Here is a 12610-nt window from a genome sequence, read left to right as displayed (position 1 = left end):
TGGGACAGGAAAAGAGCACACCTCACACAGCCTTTGTGAGCAGAAGAAGCAGAAGATAATCAAGTCTTCCCCTTCTCAGAACGGGCCTCTGGAATTGTGTTCTTTTCCAGATATATAAGGAAAAATTAGAACTTGAATGTCTATCAATGAAGAATTATTTTTAAACGTTCAACTGTAGTATATCCAAACAATGGAGTACTATGTGGACATAAAAACATGGATTGACATGGAAAGTACAATATTTTTATCCCATGAATGCAGAGCTGGTGCAGCTGCTGACGAACAAACCACTTTCTGTCTTCCCAGACCACCATCATCCACGATGGTCACAAGATGACAGCTGTCCTCCAGGATTAATTTCTAAGCTCCAGGCAGGTAGGAAGAGGGAAGGGCAAAGTATAAAAGACACAAGCCAACTGGCTCTTTTCTTTTTAACTAGGAAGATGATAGTATTTTCAGAAGGCCCTCCTTATGTACACTTTTGCTTACACTTCATTAGCCAAAATTGTGTCCTATGACTGCTGTGGCATGACTAGCTGCAAGGGAGCCTGTGAAATTTGGTTTCTCAGTTGGGCACTGTTGCTACCCTGAATGCAATCAAGGGTATAGACCAAATACCTGGCAGTGTCTGCTCCATGAGTGTATCAAAGTCTAAAAGTATGTCCACCAAACAACTTACAGGATGTGTCTCTAGGGACAGCACTCTAAGAGATCCATTACCTTCTCCCTTATGTTCTTCTGTGTTATGTGAAATTCTATCATTTTGTATTATTATAAATACAGAACCTGTTTCCACCACAGACCTACTGAATCCAGAAACTCTGGGACTAGTAAAATACAACTGGGTTTACTATGTCTCAAGATGATTTTGAAATGCAGTAAGATTGAGAAAGAGTGCACTATATCACTTTAAAAAGTCAGCAAAAAGAAAAAGATGATATTTGCATTTTGAGAGAAAAAATTGCAACAAGTCAAGCATCTCACTCAAGCTCACAAATGTTTTTCACAGTAGAGCTACCCATACAATCTAACTAATGAATGTGTCAACTGTTTTTTCCCTCTTTTGAATCATTAACATTTCTTCTGGCCTTTGGCAGTAAGAGTTTGTCAAAGCTGACATTCAGAAGAAAAAAAAATCAACCTTCTGTTTTGATTAATTCTTCTACATTTTTCTGATGTCTCATCTCCCAAATTTACAAAGTCTCAATTAGGTTTATGGCAAACATTTTTAAGTACAAAAGGGAAAAAAGAATATGAAGTGGAAGTGGGGGAAGAGCAAAACAGGTCTCAGGTGGGCAGGCTCCAAACCACAGACTTGGACTATTAAAGAAAATGCAGGCTGAAACTGGAAACTATGCCCTTTCTCTTCTAAATGATGAGAAGGAAAAAGGATGGTGATACCATTTTGACTGGGAGATGAAGGCATCAATTACATTAAATTTTGGGCATTACCAAATGCCTGATGATAACACATATGTCTTTCAGCCTCAAGAAGCAGCTTTTTAAATGTTGCACAGACACCATAATCTCACTTTATTCTTTTTGTTAAATATATTATCTAGCTCCATTTTAGCTTCAGGGGGATGTATAAATGGTGATATAAACCTTGTGGCAACTGAATTGATGCCTCATCCAATTAAAAATACAAAGTTCCAAGTCACCATTTAGAGAAAATCTTTTTGGTTTTTTTTTTTTTGGTTTTTTTTTTCTTGCAAAAGTTTCACATCCTTAAGTAGATCCTGGATTATATCATTGTAACCACAATATGTAAGAAGTTAACAAACCCATTACACAATTTTTATCAATTAGAAAAAGTCATTCAGAGAGACAGTATGTGAGTGATTTCAAAAGACTAGAATTTCACATAGAATTTTAATGATTGATTCCTTCTGTTGTGAGATTTCACCGAAAGAACTAGGATCTGAGTCAAAGCACAGAGTTCCAGGTGAGACACAGAGGGAGAAGCTGTTGGCTGCTCTTCATGTCATTTAGCTTTTGGGTGTCGATGACTCTTCACTCACCTGTATGTTCACTGTATATACGTCATAAGTACAAAGTGCTCTCAAAAAATCCTGGCATCACACACACCCTTGTGGAAATGATGATTCTCAATTCTTACTTCCTGCCTTTATTTTTCTAAAATAAAATACTCGTATACGTTCGCAGACATTTAGACTACTAAGTGGTATGGCTGGCGGTGCTCTTAAATGTTGTCCAATTTGAGCAGACAGGGGCAAAACAAGCCAGGAGAGCTGAGGTCAGATAAAGTTAAAACTAAAGATGTCTCACTGTAGAGAATCATTTGGAACGTCTCCAATATCAGCTGAGAAATACCTGATCGCAAACCAGTCCCTTTTGCTTTGTAAGTTGTTTAAACCTTTTTCTACAATTTGATTGAACAGGCTAATCATTCAGGAAGAACAGATCAGTCATCAGGAAAGACTGGGAAAAAGAGAATCACAGAGGCATATGCTGGTGGTGCTCACATTAACCCTTTGGGAAGCACCATTCCAGGGACAGCCAGTCAAACTTAATAGTTACATACGTGGGCTTTGCCTTCAAGCAGTCTTTTGGGATCAGAGATTTGAACTTCATGTCTACCAGTTTCCAGTTGCAGTGTGACTTTGAGACATTCCATCAGCCCCTCAGGATCCCCATCTGTAAAATGAGAATAATCATAGTTCCCATCACATAGGTGAGTTGTAGGGATGAGATGAGGTACCGTGTGCTAAGTTGTGTAAGAATGGTGCTTAGTCAGCTCTCAGCACCAGCTGTTATTATGTCTGTATAGTTATTTCAATTTCAAATACTGCTTTTTAATAAATGCACTTTAAATGTTGCATTTAAATACTTCATACAATTTAGTATTAAATTAAAATCAATTTAATTAGAGTTGAATTTTTTTAATTATACTTTTCCTGATGGCCACTGGAGTCTCTTGAACATGACCCTTTCTCCATTCCTTAGCAGATTTGGTAAAATCTCAGAAGCTGAAATAGAGAAAAACTGCTATGGGCAAGTTGGGGAGGCCAAGAAAGAAACACACCTACTGTGGCAGACATACCCTAAAGTGACCCCAATGAGTCACCTCCCTGTAGAATCCCCTCCTCTTGAGGGTGGGAGAAACCTGTGACTTGCTATGATCAATAGAATATGCTTGGAGAGAGGAGAGAGAGAAAGAGAGCTTAAGAAAGTAACTCCATCTAGAGCCACAATGAGCCACTCTCCCCTGGAAGCCTTGTGGAAGCGAACTCCCACATTGTGAACTGCCCACAGAGAGGATGACGGGGCAGAGAGCAGAGCACTGCAGGCAGCCTTCAGCTGACAGCCAATAGGAAGCCAGGGCGCTTAGACCTGCAGCCACAAGGAAGTGAATGGCGCCAAGAGTCTGAATGAGCGTGAAGCAGATTCCTTCCCAGAGCCTCCAAGTGAGCACGCATTCCTGCCAAGACCTTGACGAGAGCCTTGCGAGAATGAGCAGGGACCCAGCTAATCTGTGCCTGGGCTCCTGATCCAAATAGTGAGATAATAGTGTGTATTGTATTAAGTTGCTAAATCTGTGGTGATTTGTTACCCCACAATAGGACATAAATATACCTGCCTTCAACTGTGGGTCTTGTTACGGGTTAAATTGTTGTCCCCCAAAAGATGTTGAAGTTCTACCCTCCAGTACCTGTGAATGTGATCTTACTTGGAAATAGGGTCTTTGCAGATGATCCAGTTAAGATAAGGCCATTAGGGTGAGCCCTAATCCAATCTGACTGGTGTCCTTATAAGAAAGGGAAATTTAGACACACAGACAGACACCTATCGGGTGTAAAGAAACAGGAAGAAGGAGGCCATGGACAAACCAAGGAATGCCTGAAGCTACCAGAAATGAGGAAAGAAGTGTGGGAGAGATTGACCCTGGTAGCCTTCAGAGGGAACGTGACACCTTGAGTTAGGTCTCCTAGCCTGCAGAACTGTCGTCGTCGTCGTCGTCGGCAGCCGTCCGTCTCGAGAGACGATGGTGTAGCTTCTTAAGAGTCTATCTGCACCGCCGAGAATGGCTGTGCAGTCCGACTCGGGAGTGACACGGTATCTGTCTCCTCCCGTGTTGAATCGACATCTTGCGATGACACTGGAGTGTCCTCTCCAGTGAAGCTGAAGCTACAGAGCCTGGGCAGGGTGATATGGAGGGTCTGCTGTTGCCCATGCAGCAGACCCCCCCTCTCTTCGCAGCTGAAGGGTCCAAGGGAAAGACGGAGTCAATACAGCTTGGCTTCAGGTGCGCCGCAGGAGTTGCCGGTGTTGACTACAACGTCAAACCGCCTTAGGGACTCCGGCTCCGGATTTTCTGTCGGGGTTTACTCCCTTAGCCTTTCCCCTGAAGAGGTATGCCGCAAGGCAGCGGAGGTTTTTTGGAGTCAGAGTTTTCCTTCTCTGATGTGCCCTGACTGGAAGATTGAACCAGCGACACTTAGCTCGCAGGCCGACGCTCAATCCACTGAGCCAAACCAGCCAGGGGTCTGCAGAACTGTAAGACAAAAGAAAATGTGTAAGTCATTCCGTTTGTGGTACTTTGTGATGTCAGCTCTAGGAAACTAATACAGTTCCCCAAGCCGGAAGCTGGAAAGGATTGCTTTCCAATCATAGATAAGAAAAGACTGGAAATCATCCACCCACCCATCCATCCATTCTCTCACTCAGCAGACAAGGAGCCTTTACCAGATGGCATGCTGGGCATTTCCTATGTTCCAGGTGGGCATTATGTGCTATGCAGTGGAGTTATAGAGACCAAAGCACAGCCCTGCCCTCAAGGAGCTACCATCTAATGAAGAGAGGGTACAGCGAGCACAATTCGGTTTGACATGTGCCGGAGCAGGATGCACACGGCTTTAAGGTGCTTAATGCCACCTAGGAGAAGGAGAAGGATAGTTCCCAAGAAGAGGAACATGGACTAGGGAGAGGAAGGAAGAGGAAGAGGCGGAGCAGAAGAGTGGTCTAAATACAGGGAATCGTATGTAAAAAGGATGAAGGCATAAAAGAGCAAAGACATTCCAAAAAGCACCTGCAGCTCCCCTTGGCTGGACTGGAGAGCACTCGTGGGAATGAAGCCAAGTGAGCTGATGTACGCTGGGCTAAAGGACCTGAGCTGTGTCCTCAAAGTTTGCGAGACGCTGAGGAACCTTACTGAATTCAGCGGACGTTGTCAGGTTCAGGTGGGGTTGTGACAGAGGACCCTGAATCATGGTCATGGCAGAGGGAACGGAGAGAAGTCACATTTAAGAGATAGTTAGGAAGCAGAATTGACAGCACTTGGTGTGTTGCTGTGTTGGAGGAATGGCGGAGAAAGAGGCATCCAGAACGACTGCATATTTCTCTTGGTGACTAAGTAGTTGGCGGTACCTCTGCCCAAACAAGGGATAATGGGAAGAGGTGCAGGTTGGAGAGAAGATGGGGTTAGTTGCCACCTTGGTGGCTATTTCCCCTCTTCTTCTTTGCTAAAAGAAGCCCAGTTTTGTCCACCTTCCTCAAAGGGGCCCTAACTCAGGGGTGGTTGGACCCTTTCTGAGCACCCACATAATAACTCTCATTAGCTCTAGACCTGCACAGTCCAGCATAGTAGCCACGGGCTCTCATGCTATTGCTAAGTCAAAGTGTAGCTAATCTGAATTGAAATGCGCTGTGAATGTAAAATATATACCAGATTTCAAAGATTTAGTATACAGAAAGAATGTAGAATACAATAATTTATTGTGTTGATTATATGTTGAAATAATATTATTTTGGATATATTACGTCAATAAAATATATTATTAGAACCAATATCACCTGTTTACATTTTTTTTAATTGTGACTACTAGAAAATTTTAAATTACATACGTGACTCACACTGCATTTTTAATAGACAGTGGAGGTCTAAGCCAGTCATGGTGGTCTTGTTCCATCACCCAGAGGAGGATTTAGAAAGGTGTGTACATGGGATGCCACTCTGACCTATGAAAAGAAGGGCTCAGTGGTGAGGCTTCTGGGAGGATTTTCCTCTCTGTTAAGATGGAACATAGGACAGAGAGACATTTTTTTCTGCCATGGATGTTGTCATCAGAGTGTCCTGCCTGGGACAATGGCAGCCATTTGGGGACTTTGAGGACAACTGGCTTAAGGAAATAAACCAGAATAGAAAGGCAAAGAAAAACTGTGTCCTTGATGAAACAATTAAGCCTCTGAATCCCTGGAATTTGTATGTTAAATCCTAATTTAAATGGATTTCCTGTTCCGTGCAGACCAAAGCATTCTAACTGGTCCATCTAGTGACAACAGAAGTGTCAGAAGGCTGTTATCTCTGTGTGTATTATCTCTCTGCTTCCTTTATATTCGAGTTTCCCTCTGAAAAATAAGGGGGAAATTGAAGAAATAGTTGGATAATTCTTTTGTGACCCGTTCCAAAATGTCATCATCGTCTATGTCGTGAAAAAAAAGATCCTCAGTGGCTGAAATGGCCTTGGTAGGATAACACTTCTCCTGATTAATACTCCTCTCTTTTTTCAGTATGTAAATAAGGAGGAGGCCTGGGCCAGGCAATGGAGGGTCGACTCACTTTTCATAGTAACACATGTGCAGTTACTGAGTTCTGTAATTGCTGGGAGGGAGTTTCTGGCCAGCTGCCAGTCTCCAGGCCATGCAGAACATGGTAGTCACTGTCTTTGAAAACAGCTCTGTGTATGTGGCTTCATGAAGGAGGTCTGATGCAATCATCACAGTCTGCAGCATGTTGGGAGCCAAGATTAAAAAATCTAAGCTACACATCTCTTCTCTCTGGTACTTGATCATGTACTAATATGAAGATTGTAGTGTGCATGACTGTGACCCACCAGTCAACTCCTTTATCTATCTGTCCTCCCCAAGGTCCAAATATAATAAAAAGGCACCATCAGACGGGAGCAACTTGAAGTGTAAGCGGCGAGGAAAAAGAAGAAAGTTTTTAAAACAGTGTTGGCTGCAGAGAAATCTGTGAGCTTGAAGCAGAAGAGAGAAAATAGAAAAGGTGTGGGAATGTACTGCTGCAGCTGAAAGGGACCTTTGAGCTCACTCGGTCCAACCCCTTCCCTTAAGCATGAGGTAATGGGGCCCAGAGAGGTGCTCTTGGCTCCTTCCTCCTTTCCTTCTACACGAGCTGAATGCCGGCTGGGGACAGCCTACCAGACCCAGGGCTGGGAGGATGGGGGACAGGGGCAGCAATGCCCTCCTGGGGCTCTCCGCAGCAGCTGTTGCAGTCAAGATCAAACCCAAGTTTGGGCGATTTTGTTTGTGTTCTTAGTTTGATTTGCTTTTTTTCCTGCAAGTCACCGCCTCCCCCGCCTCCCTCTACCCCAGATATGAATCAGTACTGGTTCTCAGACTAGTTCTGTTTTATGTCTGTGCTGGTGGGGGGTTGCTTACCATTAGATTAAGAAAATAAAGCTGTAAATTTTTGCTCAGATATTATTCTGGGGAAGCTTGCTCTCTCTGTCTGTCCATCTGTCAATCTCCCTCTCCTCTACCTCCCTTCCTCCCTCCTTTCATGTCTCCTTCTTCCTTCCTTCCTTCCTTCCTTCCTTCCTGTCAATATACATTATTTCCCTGAGCAGACTTATTTGCCATTTTTACCATATTTACCTGACCTTCCGAATAACAAAGAAATTTCTTGGTTGGAATCATGATCCAAACAGAATTACCACAAGCTTAGGATTCAAGGGTTGAATGTTACTCACAGACCCCTTTCTTACTCTTGTCTGAAATTTTTACTTGAAATATTGCTATCCTTTGGAAAAATACAAAACAGGTCAAACTTGCCTGCTCTGCCCCTTCCTGGAGCCTGGAATGATAGATTAAAGGGAGAATAGCTGAAGGGGAGAAAGACCCACTACATTTAGGATCACACCCAAAACATGAGCCAAGAGGAAGGTCCGTTGTGGTGGAGACTCCTCCCTCCCTCTCCTTCCCCAGCCCTCCCCCAGCACCGCCCCACCTTAGAGTCCAGAGCCTCCAACCCTACCCAACCAGCAACAAAAGGCAGGTCTGGAACTCAAGCCCTGAGGCCAGAGAGCAGACGTGGGAGGGTTGGGCAAGGCAGGGACATGGCCAGGGAATAAGGGAGAATGGAAGGAGCAAAAGCTAGGAGAGATGAGTAATTTTCCCTTCCAGAAGCTTCAGGAAACCACCCTGGATCCTCTGTATTTCCCATTCACTGCACTGTACCTGGCAAGTCCTGTTGGCCTTTCCGCATATTCCAAATCCATAGGCCTCTTCCTCTACCCTTGTCCAAAGCACCATCACCCCCCCGTAGGGGCACAGCCTGCTACATGGGCTCCCAGATTTCACTCTTTCCTCCTTAAAATACGCTGTCCCTGGACCAGCGACCTTCTGAAACCCTACTGCAAAACCCCAGTGGCTCTCCCCAGTGCCAGCAAGCTCTCTGTGGTCTGGCTCCAGGAGTTCCCCACTGACCTTACATGTCACCCTTGCTCCCTGTCCCACTCGTCCAACCACACTGGCCTTTCTGTTCTTTATACAGACAATCACGCTCTCATCTCAAGGCCTTTCCACTTGCTGTTCTCTCTCTCTGCCTGGATTGCTCCTCCTGAGGCACCTACCATGACTGTTTTGTCCTCATCCTTCAAGCCTCAGCTCAGTGTAAATGCTCCCAGGTGATCTTCTCTGACCACCTGGGCCACCCTTATTCTTCTTCATTATCTTTACACCACATATTGCTGTTTGAACTTACCTTGCTGATTCTTTTCTTTCTTCCTTCCCTTCCTTCCCTCTTCTTTCCCTTCTCCTCCCTTCCCTTCCTTTCCCTTCCTTTCCTTTCCTTTCCCTCCTTCTTACACCTATTTATTAGTCTGTTTTTCTAATAAAACCAATTTTTCTAGGACAGTATGGGGACCGTGCCTATCTTGTTTGGGGCTGTCTCCATGGAGTCTAGAACAGTGCCTGGCGCAGAGCCAATGCTCCTTTAGTGTTTGTTGAGCAAATGAAAAAAATGTGGGTGGCCTCAAGAGTCCCAAATAAAAGCAACAGACCAAGGCCAATGGATTTTGCAAATACAAATACAAAGTACCCAGTTACATTTCAAGTTCAGATAAACATCAAATGTATGCAATACTAAATTAGTATATGTCCCAACTATTGTTCTCATTCATTGTTTATCTGAAATTAAAATGTAGCTGGGTGTCCTGTATTATATCAGGAAGCCCTACCCCAGACACACTGAGGAACTTGCATGAACTGCCCACAGCAAAGGAGACCCTCTCAAATCTATGCTTTGTAGACCCCCATGGAGTGGAACAGACATGAACAATGTACAGAGCTGTTTTGTTCTTTCTTCAGGACATGGTGTGGGTGTGGGTGTGGGTGTGTAATATTTAGCTATTAGTAAGGTGGTTTTGATAATGGATTTACCACTTATCCTTTGCACCCTAAAAGGTACAGAACAGAATATAGGACCTTGAACAATAGAGCTAGGAAGCAGATGCAGCCACAGGAAGGCGTGGCTTGTTTCAGATGGATACAATGACCCTAGCAGATCTTCTGCCAAAGGAGGGCTGTTCTTCCTCTTCTCACAAAGGAAAGAAGTCCTGAAGGTAATTTTTTTGGCAAAAATTGAATAATTAAATAAATGAAACTTTTTCTTGGACTCTGAATAAAAGAAAAAAGCACTTCTCACACAACCATCTTCAATTTTTTAAGTCTCAAAAAATACCAGACTTTCTTAGGAAACCAAATTATGCACATTTCAGTGTTATCCTCTTAGGTCCATAAACTGGTTTCAGATGTGTAAAGTGCATTTTAAAATTTGCATATAGTTCAATTTTCTCCAGAAGTTCCAGTCCAAAGAAAATTTTTCCCCATGCCTTCAAAATGCCTACAAATCATATATGAATCTGCTGAGAAGTAGTCCAGTAGCTTGGCCTCCAGGAGGCTGCGGGAAGGGTCCCCCAGAGACAGGAGACATTTTTGCGTGCAGAACACATTGAGTCAAGCCCTTCCACACGGTGAAGGAAACCAAAGCAGGAGATGCTCTACTTTGCACTGTTTAAAAGGCTACAATACATCAAGCTCATCCCTGGAGCTGTAAGCACTCGCTCTGCAGGAAACCCAGGCTCTTTATGTGTCTTTAAAAGTCTTACATAACTGAAAAATTCCTTTAATTAGTGCAAAATAGAATATTGCTAAGTATAGACCTGTGAGTGTTTTGATTTGTGTTTGAGGCCCACAGAGCTAATTAATAACAGTGATTGTTCGTTCCTCAGACTGATCCAGCTGTTTTCAAGGAACTTGGGACAATTCATATACACTTTATCTCGTTTTCACAATAATTTTGGATTTGGATATTGACATGCCCTCCTTGAAATTCTATGGATGAGACAGATGCCTGAAAAATTGAGTGATCTACAATAAGTTAGAAGCAAAGGGCCTTCTGTTCCCTACAGTCACCTGTTAGATGGAAACCAATTGAAAACTTCAATTCAACTGGGAACTGAGGGAGAAACAAAGATCACAATACTCATTCTATTTACCCATCAGCCATATTCAAATCTGCCCTTTTCCCATCAACGGCATTGTTATACATTTTATATTTATTTTTATTTATGTACCTCATTCCAAAAAGAATCTGCAATGCTTGTAGAACACACAAAGAAAAAATATATAAAATTTTAATGTAAATATGTAATATATAAAAAAGCATCTAACACTTTTTTTTGTTGTTGTTCTGGGATCTAAGTACATAGAACTTTCTAGAGCAGTGATTTAGTGATGGGTCAACCTATAAAATACCAATTAGGACACCACTCAGTATGGAGAGTAAGGACCTCAAAAATCAGGCCTTCGGATGCTGGTTGAATGAAAGACTAGTACAAGCAGAGAATGAACATATACCTTAAAATAAGGCTTTCCAAATACATGCAAACATGTACTATTTCTTTATTGCCAGGAAGATATTCAGAGCATCTGCTTGGCAACCTTGCAGATAAATGAGCTGGAGCTTTTGTACTAGAATTTCTGGTAAAGCTTAGCCTGTTACCATTAGTTCATCTCAGTTTTCTCTTGATAGCTAATATCTCCTCCAGTGAGCCAGAACCCCACTTCTTGTTAGCTCCCCTGGATAAAAGGCATAAGTATACCACAGCACTAAACTACATTCCTAGGAAAATTATTTGCCAACTCACACTTTGTGAATTGAACCATATTTTAAACATATCCGGCGAAATGAGAAAGAGTTTGGTAGGGAGCCTCCTATTTAAAGAAGCCCATCAGTGGATTCATATACTTTATATTTTATTTGGTATTAATTGTTTTTAATTTTATAAGTTCTACGCACCTGTAATAAATCAAAGAATATGGAGAGGCACAAACAAAAAGCTGATGATCTTCCCACCAACTCCTGTTGCACCCCAGGTGATTAATATTGACAGTTTGATATGGATGCTTCCATGCTCTTCTCATAAAAATAGACGCAAATACATGTAGTTACTAAGGGTTTGTTTCAGTTCTTGTTTTCATTGTCTTTATTAAAAGAAGTTCTATTATACATATTATACTTTCATTGTTTTTTTCTCACTTAGCTATAGAGCACAGTAATCCCTCCAGTTCAGTACTTATGGTTCTAACTCATTAGGTTTTATAACAATCACAGTTACCAAATACCCCACCGTGTAAATATATAATGATTTGCACAACCCTCAGGTGGACACTCCTGTTTCCCTTGTCCTTTCTTTTCACCGCCACAAACAATGCTGCAAAGGCACATTCTGACACAACCTTTCCTTTAGGACCAAACACACATGTGCTTACTTTCCAAGTTGAGATTTTTGCATACCAGTTTTCCTTAAAATAATTAGAACTAAATTAATAGAGCATAGAAATGTCTTGGACAAAGTACTCTCTCTTTTTTAAAAAAATCCTCACCTGAGGATCTATTCTTTGATTTTAGGGAGAGAGAGAGAGAGAGAGAGAGAGAGAGAGAGAGAGAGAGAGAGAGAGAACCTTCAATGTGAGAGAGAAACTTCAAATCGGCTGCCTCCCATACATGCCCTGACCAGGGGTTGAACCTGCAACCCAGATATCCAGATATGCCCTGACCAGGAATCTAACCAGTGACATTTCTCTTTGTGAGGTGATGCTTAATCAACTGGGCCACCCGGCCAGGGCTCCCTTTTTTTAAATGCATGTTTTTATGTCAATTGAGCTGAGCACCAACAAACTGCAAGCCAGCTTTCTGTCTCAAACTGGTGCTGTATCTTCTCCTCACTGGAGGCAGGAAGTGTGTATCCTGCAAAGCTTTGATCGCCCCATGCCTTTCTGCACTGGGACAGTTTTTCCTCATCTGCAGGTGCTATAACCGATTTGTGAACTTTTACTCTTCTGGAAACTTAACAGAAATGCATAGAAGTCTGAACATCCAGCCTCAAGATCATGTTAGTAGTACAGTCCTTCATAAAACTACAACCTATTTATTTAACAGGGAAGACAAAACTCCAGCAATTCTTTGTGTACCTGTTGCATGCAAGCATGTAGGATGTCAGGATATCAGAGAAAGCCACAAGGCTCCAAAAACCTGATTTTGAACCTACATCACCTCAGAAAA

This window comes from Furipterus horrens, unplaced genomic scaffold (genome assembly GCF_987537825.1).
Source record: "Furipterus horrens unplaced genomic scaffold, mFurHor1.1.pri manual_scaffold_9, whole genome shotgun sequence".
Taxonomy (NCBI): Eukaryota; Metazoa; Chordata; class Mammalia; order Chiroptera; family Furipteridae; genus Furipterus; species Furipterus horrens.
The sequence above is the reverse complement of the archived record's forward strand: the minus strand, read 5'-3'. Positions refer to the sequence as shown.